The following is a 9,518-nucleotide window of genomic DNA, read 5'->3' on the forward strand; positions in this document are numbered from 1 at the left end:
TAATATTTTAAGCCAATTTTTCGATATTTGTTCCGAGACGCCAAGCCTCAAAATCATACTGATCTCGTGAAAATCCCTCGCCACTGTCGAAAGTTTTAGGCAGACATACATACATACATACATACATACATACATACATACATTTAAACAGACAGGTGAAATTTATACTATAGCTGGTCATGTGTGTGTGGCTGTGTGTAAAAGAAAAATGACAAAGAGAAAGAGAGTATGTGTGTGTGTGTGTGTGTGTGTGTGTGTGTGTGTGTGTGTGTGTGTGTGTGTGTGTGTGTGTGTGTGTGTGTGTGTGTGTGTGTGTGTGTGTTCGCGCGCACACATTCACGTTATTGTGTCTTTTTGTTAAGATAAAACTATTTGATGTCTTCGGATTTCCCACTGACATTTGTGTGCCAAACATCTCTAAGACTTTGCGAAACAAAAAAACATTTCTTTTTTCAAAACAGAATAACTGGCAGATGTGTTTGCCGTTTCATGCACACATAACACGAGAACCAACCCCAGCGTAATCCCATCGGTCGCACACGATTGACAACGACAGATATTATTTTAGCGATGGTTTTGTGCAATAACAACAAAAAATGGATTTAACCATACATGGACTGTCATGACATACGTCCATTCAATCTACCTTTTCTACTCGCGAAATGCTATTACAAACTTAAGCGTAACAGACACACTGTGGATAACCTACTGTTGATTTTATAAAATTATTTGATAAATGCCATTCTATTTGCGTGGTGATATAGATTCTCAAATTCACTTGTAATGTTAGGATGTATAAGAGTGTTAACTTTGGTTAAAATCGGACTGTTTCTTACTTAAAAGGATTATTTCGTTTGCTGAATTTCTGTACTTTTTGGAAGCATTCCGATAAAAAAAATCTACCTACGAAAACTCGGACACATATAGAACATTTGAGTGATATTTGAAAAATCTCGCGCCAGGGTTTCAGCGTCTATGAGGAAGGAATAGACAAAGTGCTATATATATATATATATATATATATATATATATATATATATATATATATATATATATATATATAATTTCCAGAAATTCACGCGTACACAAACACACGCCTATGTGTGTGTGTACGTGTGTGTAGATAGATAGATAGATAGATAGATAGATAGATACATACATACATACATACATACATAATACTCCGATAAATCTTCTGTAGCAGCCATTTTAAATATGATTAAATTATTTCATATAATAATACTCGCTCCCAAATATGGGCACACTTCTATTACGCTAGACTTAAATATAAAATAATTATTTCATAACAAGTGAATGTAAATGTCCGTGTGTGTTACAGAAGAACAAAAAAACAACAATACCGTCGGTTTCAAATTCAAACAAAGAGAACTAATATCTGGTCACCTATATCAGGCTCCCTTCAGCCTCTGTTTATATATCTGCCCCCGGAAAAACAGACACTGATAAGAGTTCGACAGAGACGACCAGATATTGGTCCTCGTTTTCGTTGAGATTTGAAACCGACGGTACTGATATTTTTCGCATCATTTTTAACACATATAAATAAATATTACGCACTTATCTTTGAAATTTCCATAATAATAGAGCACTCTTCGAGGATTCTCTCCCACTAACCTTATATATATATATATATATATATATATATATATATATATATATATATATATATATATATATATATATTAGCATGCCTCCCAGCGTTGGCCGATTGTAAGATACGCTTAAATATATTTTAATTCGTGTAGGTATTTATTATTATATATGCACTTTTCTTTCGATGCTTCTATTTAATCTATTATATAGCAATAAGATCAATATATATATATATATATATATATATATATATATATATATATATATATATATATATATGACTTTGGTGCCATCAGATAGAATTGAAACCAAAACATGCAACTTTCCACCGCCATTCCTTAGTATATGAGCCACACATATATATTGAGAATTTCCCGTTGTAATTTGGCTTCAAACGTATTCCAGACGTATTTTATTTTAAAATTCAAATTTGAGTCACGGATGAAAGAAGAAAGAAAACTATCTGGTATGTATATTTACTTGTCATCCCTCTTTTCTAGCCCGCTCACCGAAGACAATAATCAAGCATAGATGCCCGGATGGTCCACCGTGTTTTATATATATATATATATATATATATATATATATATATATATATATATATATATATATATATATATATATACTAGAAAAAGTACCCGTTGTTGACTGGGTTCAAAAACAGCCTACAGAAAATGGACTCTGATTTATGAAAGTATGATATGTTATGAAAAGGAAGGCTTGCAAAGAGATAGCTTCGAATTTGAGGGTATCAAAACCAAAGCAAAATATGATAAAAGTAAAAATAAAATAGATAAACCCCATAATTTATTATACCATACCTGTTCACACTGAAACACTTATCACAAAATTCTGTGGATCTATATTAAAAAAAAAACTTGTTAAACTTTGTGACATATTTCCATTCTATGGAGGTCAGGCGCGAACCAACACCCCATAATTTTATTATACCATATTTCCTCAAACTGAAACATAATTATCAAAGTATACTTACGCAGATAGATATGAAAAGTCTTTATCAAAGTTTTTGCCTATTTCCATTCTATGGAGACCAGGCGCGAATGCAGACCCCACAATTCTATTATACCATCCCTATTTAAGTTAAAACATACTTATCAAAGTATTATTATGTACATCTATATCAAAAACACTTGTAAACGTTTTTTTTTCCATACTTTGTGGACCAGGCGCGAACGCAGGCCCCACAATTTTAATGTACCACCATTCTGCCAGATCAAACATACCCATTCCTGTGTCTCGATACATCTTCTGTCATTATATATAATCAGTTTTTTAAAATAGTCAACCATATAGGAGCCTATCCGTGACCAGACACACACACATAGATTTATATTGTAGACTTTTGTTGTTGTTCTTTTTTTAACGATAAATACGGTTAAATATCGGCTTCGCCTCGAAGCTCGTTTTATTTAGAAAATCGCCCATATTTTATTTGAATGTATATAATATTTTAATTCATTTTTTTTTATTTTTAAAACAGTAATCTCCGTACATGCACAGCTTGACTGCGTCTAGGAATCGGACTCCGAACCATGCATATCATAGTCCGGCGCGTTAACCGTTACGCCATGAACTACTAGACAATTTGACCGTTTATTTTTATCGTTTATAAACTTATATTTCTTGTTGATTTTTTTAACGCTAAATACGGTTAAATACCGGCTTTTCCTTGAAGCTTCTACTTTGAAAATAGCCTATTATTTATTTGGATGTTTTAATATATTTATTTATTATTTTTAAAAACAGTAATCTTCATATATGCATCTTTCGAGGTAACTATAATAATGAATAAAAATATTAACTATGTCCAATATATATATATATATATATATATATATATATATATATATGCATATACATATACATATACATATATATATATATATATATATATATATATATATATATATATATATACATAATTTTATCGAGAAAGATAAACATGGACGAAGAATGAAATGTAGTAATAAAACAAGTTCTTGCTGTGAATGTCTTACAGTGAGTCGGTCGGTCGGTCGGTCGGTCGGTCGGTCGGTTGTCGGTCTGTCCGTAACACTTTTGTGCTAGGCCTTTTTGGTTAAGATCAAAAGTCTGTTGTTAATAAATGCTGTTCTTAGCTTTTTAAGCTTTTTCTTTGCCTTTTGGCCAAGATCAAAGTGTAGTATCTGATTTTTTATTAACACAAATGAAATTTTATTAATATTGTTATCTTTTTTTGTATTTTTTTATATTATAAAGAAAAAAAGAAGAAAAAGGAGGAAGAAGAAGGGGAAAAAAATTAAATTGGGTTTAAGTAGGAAGACCCCCCATTCCACCACACACAACTAAATACAAATTTAAAAGGGTAACCATGATTAAAGATGCTGGCCGAGAGAAAAATCATTTAAAATTTCAAATAGAGATGAGATGGATCAACCAACCTCACCATCTCCCCTTCTTTTTGAGTTGCCCTTGTTCATTTTCCCTATAGTATTTTTTCCTGTGAATAAAAATTTAATATCTTAAAGTGTAGTATCTGTTCTGGCAGATACTGCAAGCAAAGACCATATGTGGGGGGGGAACCCCACATATAAGACCTTGGTCTATGTAGGGGCAACCCTTCATATCAATTGTCACTATCCAGCTCCCCTACTCCCCGGGGTGCTGGTCCTCATTTCCCCTTCACTCCTCACATTAAAAATCAGCCTTCCACGGTGGGGGGGAGCAAATAAATACAGCTTTTTCTTGGCATTTTTGGCCAAGATCAAAGTGTAGTATCTGTTCCGGCAGATGCTGCACTTAAGATAATTTGTACCAGTCAATGGAGGGGAAACCCTCTATACTGGGACAATTATTATTTTTTGGTAACCAGAGTGACCCCTTTTAGGGGAGCTGGTTTTTACCTCACATTAAAAACGGCCTTGTGCCTAATTTGCTCAGTGGGGGAGCAAATAAACACCATCTGTTCCGGCAGATGCTGCACTTAAGATAATTTGTACCAGTCAATGGAGGGGAAACCCTCTATACTGGGACAATTATTATTTTTGGTAACCAGAGTGCCCCCTTTTTGCCTACTTTTAGGGGAGCTGGTTTTTACCTCACATTAAAAACGGCCTTGTGCCTAATTTGCTCAGTGGGGGAGCAAATAAATACCATCTGTTCCGGCAGATACTGCAAGCAAAGACCATATGTGGGGGCGACCCCACATATAAGACCTTGGTCAATGTAGGGGCAACCCTTCATACCAATTGTCACTATCCAGCTCCCCTACTCCCCGGGGAGTTGGTCCCCATTTCCCCTTCACTCCTCACTTTAAAAATCGGCCTTGTGCCTAATTTGCTCGGTGGGGGAGCAAATAAACACCATCTTTTCCGGCAGATGCTGCAAGCTATGACTAGCAAAGACGAGATGTGGGGGCAACCCCACATGCCTGACCATTAACCAGCTCCCATTTCCCACCTCTCGGGAGCTGGTCCCCTTTTTCCCTTCCCCCTCCCTTCACTCCTCACATTAAAAATCGGCTTTGTGCCTAATTTGCTCAGTGGGGGAGCAAATAAATACCATCTGTTCCGGCAGATACTGCACTTAAGATAATTTGTACCAGTCAATGGAGGGGAAACCCTCTATACTGGGACAATTATTATTTTTGGTAACCAGAGTGCCCCCTTTTTGCCTACTTTTAGGGGAGCTGGTTTTTACCTCACATTAAAAACGGCCTTGTGCCTAATTTGCTCAGTGGGGGAGCAAATCAACACCATCTGTTCCGACAGATGCTGCACTTAAGATAATTTGTACCAGTCAATGGAGGGAAACCCTCTATACTGGGACAATTATTATTTTTGGTAACCAGAGTGCCCCCTTTTTGCCTACTTTTAGGGGAGCTGGTTTTTACCTCACATTAAAAACGGCCTTGTGCCTAATTTGCTCAGTGGGGGAGCAAATAAACACCATCTGTTCCGACAGATGCTGCACTTAAGATAATTTGTACCAGTCAATGGAGGGGAAACCCTCTATACTGGGACAATTATTATTTTTGGTAACCAGAGTGCCCCCTTTTTGCCTACTTTTAGGGGAGCTGGTTTTTACCTCACATTAAAAACGGCCTTGTGCCTAATTTGCTCAGTGGGGGAGCAAATAAACACCATCTGTTCCGACAGATGCTGCACTTAAGATAATTTGTACCAGTCAATGGAGGGGAAACCCTCTATACTGGGACAATTATTATTTTTGGTAACCAGAGTGTCCCCTTTTTGCCTACTTTTAGGGGAGCTGGTTTTTACCTCACATTAAAAACGGCCTTGTGCCTAATTTGCTCAGTGGGGGAGCAAACAAATACCATCTGTTGCGACAGATGCTGCACTTAAGATAATTTGTACCAGTCAATGGAGGGGAAACCCTCTATACTGGGACAATTATTATTTTTAGTAACCAGAGTGCCCCCTTTTTGCCTACTTTTAGGGGAGCTGGTTTTTACCTCACATTAAAAACGGCCTTGTGCCTAATTTGCTCAGTGGGGGAGCAAATAAACACCATCTGTTCCGACAGATGCTGCACTTAAGATAATTTGTACCAGTCAATGGAGGGGAAACCCTCTATACTGGGACAATTATTATTTTTGGTAACCAGAGTGCCCCCTTTTTGCCTACTTTTAGGGGAGCTGGTTTTTACCTCACATTAAAAACGGCCTTGTGCCTAATTTGCTCAGTGGGGGAGCAAATAAATACCATCTGTTCCGACAGATGCTGCACTTAAGATAATGTGTACCAGTCAATGGAGGGGAAACCCTCTATACTGGGACAATTATTATTTTTGGTAACCAGAGTGCCCCCTTTTTGCCTACTTTTAGGGGAGCTGGTTTTTACCTCACATTAAAAACGGCCTTGTGCCTAATTTGCTCAGTGGGGGAGCAAATAAATACCATCTGTTCCGACAGATGCTGAACTTAAGATAATTTGTACCAGTCAATGGAGGGGAAACCCTCTATACTGGGACAATTGTTATTTTTGGTAACCAGAGTGCCCCCTTTTTGCCTACTTTTAGGGGAGCTGGTTTTTACCTCACATTAAAAACGGCCTTGTGCCTAATTTGCTCAGTGGGGGAGCAAATAAATACCATCTGTTCCGACAGATACTGCACTTAAAATAATTTGTACCAGTCAATGGAGGGGAAACCCTCTATACTGGGACAATTGTTATTTTTGGTAACCAGAGTGCCCCTTTTTGCCTACTTTTAGGGGAGCTGGTTTTTACCTCACATTAAAAACGGCCTTGTGCCTAATTTGCTCAGTGGGGGAGCAAATCAACACCATCTGTTCCGACAGATGCTGCACTTAAGATAATTTGTACCAGTCAATGGAGGGGAAACCCTCTATACTGGGACAATTATTATTTTTGGTAACCAGAGTGCCCCCTTTTTGCCTACTTTTAGGGGAGCTGGTTTTTACCTCACATTAAAAACGGCCTTGTGCCTAATTTGCTCAGTGGGGGAGCAAATAAACACCATCTGTTCCGACAGATGCTGCACTTAAGATAATTTGTACCAGTCAATGGAGGGGAAACCCTCTATACTGGGACAATTATTATTTTTGGTAACCAGAGTGCCCCCTTTTTGCCTACTTTTAGGGGAGCTGGTTTTTACCTCACATTAAAAACGGCCTTGTGCCTAATTTGCTCAGTGGGGGAGCAAATAAACACCATCTGTTCCGACAGATGCTGCACTTAAGATAATTTGTACCAGTCAATGGAGGGGAAACCCTCTATACTGGGACAATTATTATTTTTGGTAACCAGAGTGTCCCCTTTTTGCCTACTTTTAGGGGAGCTGGTTTTTACCTCACATTAAAAACGGCCTTGTGCCTAATTTGCTCAGTGGGGGAGCAAATAAATACCATCTGTTCCGACAGATGCTGCACTTAAGATAATGTGTACCAGTCAATGGAGGGGAAACCCTCTATACTGGGACAATTATTATTTTTAGTAACCAGAGTGCCCCCTTTTTGCCTACTTTTAGGGGAGCTGGTTTTTACCTCACATTAAAAACGGCCTTGTGCCTAATTTGCTCAGTGGGGGAGCAAATAAATACCATCTGTTCCGACAGATGCTGCACTTAAGATAATTTGTACCAGTCAATGGAGGGGAAACCCTCTATACTGGGACAATTGTTATTTTTGGTAACCAGAGTGCCCCCTTTTTGCCTACTTTTAGGGGAGCTGGTTTTTACCTCACATTAAAAACGGCCTTGTGCCTAATTTGCTCAGTGGGGGAGCAAATAAATACCATCTTTTCCGACAGATACTGCACTTAAAATAATTTGTACCAGTCAATGGAGGGGAAACCCTCTATACTGGGACAATTATTATTTTTGGTAACCAGAGTGCCCCTTTTTGCCTACTTTTAGGGGAGCTGGTTTTTACCTCACATTAAAAACGGCCTTGTGCCTAATTTGCTCAGTGGGGGAGGAATTAAATACCATCTGTTCCGACAGATACTGCAAGCTATGACTGGCTATGACTAGCTATGATTAGCAAAGACCGGATGTGGGGGCAACCCCACATGCCTGACCATTAACCAGCTCCCATTTCCCACCTCTCGGGAGCTGGTCCCCTTTTTCCCTTCCCCCTCCCTTCACTCCTCACATTAAAAATTGGCCTTGTGCCTAATTTGCTCGGTGGGGGAGCAAATAAATACCATCTGTTCCGGCAGATACTGCAAGCAAAGACCAGATGTGGGGGCAACCCCACATACCTGACCTTTAACCAGCTCCTATTTCCCACCTCTCGGGAGCTGGTCCCCTTTTTCCCGTCTCCTTCCCTTCACTCCTCACATTAAAAATTGGCCTTGTGCCTAATTTGCTCGGTGGGGGAGCAAATAAATACCATCTGTTCCGGCAGATACTGCAAGCAAAGACCATATGTGGGGGCAGCCCCACATATAAGACCTTAGTCAATGTAGGGGCAACCCTTCATACCAATTGTCACTACCCAGCTCCCCTACTCCCCGGGGAGTTGGTCCTCATTTCCCCTTCACTCCTCACATTTAAAATCGGCTTTGTGCTTAATTTGCTTGGTGAGGGATCAAATAAATACCCTTTTCTTGGCCTTTTGGCCAAGATCAAAGTGTAGTATCTGTTCCGGCAGATGCTGCACTTAAGATAATTTGTACCAGTCAATGGAGGGGAAACCTTCTATACTGGGACAATTATTATTTTTGGTAACCAGAGTGACCCCTTTTAGGGGAGCTAGTTTTTACCTCACATTAAAAACGGCCTTGTGCCTAATTTGCTCGGTGGGGGAGCAAATAAATACCATCTGTTCTTACTGCATGCTGTACTTATGTTTGTAACTTTGTGATATAAAGTGGGGGATCACTTTTCTGTATTAATTTAATGTAAAATGATCACCCACTTTACAACCAGTCAGTCTCAAAGCAATTCGTCATTCTCCAGATCATTCAAGTTGTTTTTGAAGGATTCCAGTCATTTTTTAAGCATTCAAGTCATTCTTAAGGTCATTGAATTCATACTTAAGTTCATTAAAGTCATTCTAAGTCATTTACTTTTTATTTATTTAAGTCATTTCAGCCCATTTTTCAGTCATTTTAGTTTATCTTTAAGAATTTCATGTCAATCCTACATCCACGCAGTCATTCATTACACGAGAGCACGCGACTAATGGCTATCGGCCTTGTTATAATCTAATTTGTACTCTGTTAAATCAAGAAAGGCCGTCCTATACAGCACGTCCCCAAGATGTGGCACTACTATTCCATCTTAGAGCGTACTTTGTTGGTAGAAAAACGAAAATGATTTTTCGAAACTGCACAGTGACAGACAAACTAAATTCCTACACAGAGATGTGATAACACCTAAGAAAACAAAAAACGACGTCTTCAATCTGAATAGAATCG

The 9,518-nt window shown here is 38.4% G+C and overlaps 1 pseudogene; it reads left to right on the forward strand.

Annotated features, from left to right (window-relative positions):
• Nucleotides 1-8,696: 8,696 nt before the first annotated feature.
• Nucleotides 8,697-8,841, forward strand: LOC145294366 (U2 spliceosomal RNA; annotated as a pseudogene).
• Nucleotides 8,842-9,518: the final 677 nt, after the last annotated feature.

The sequence above is a fragment of the Euprymna scolopes genome, chromosome 15 (assembly GCF_053919585.1).
Source record: "Euprymna scolopes isolate OS-2025 chromosome 15, ASM5391958v1, whole genome shotgun sequence".
Classification (NCBI taxonomy): Eukaryota; Metazoa; Mollusca; class Cephalopoda; order Sepiida; family Sepiolidae; genus Euprymna; species Euprymna scolopes.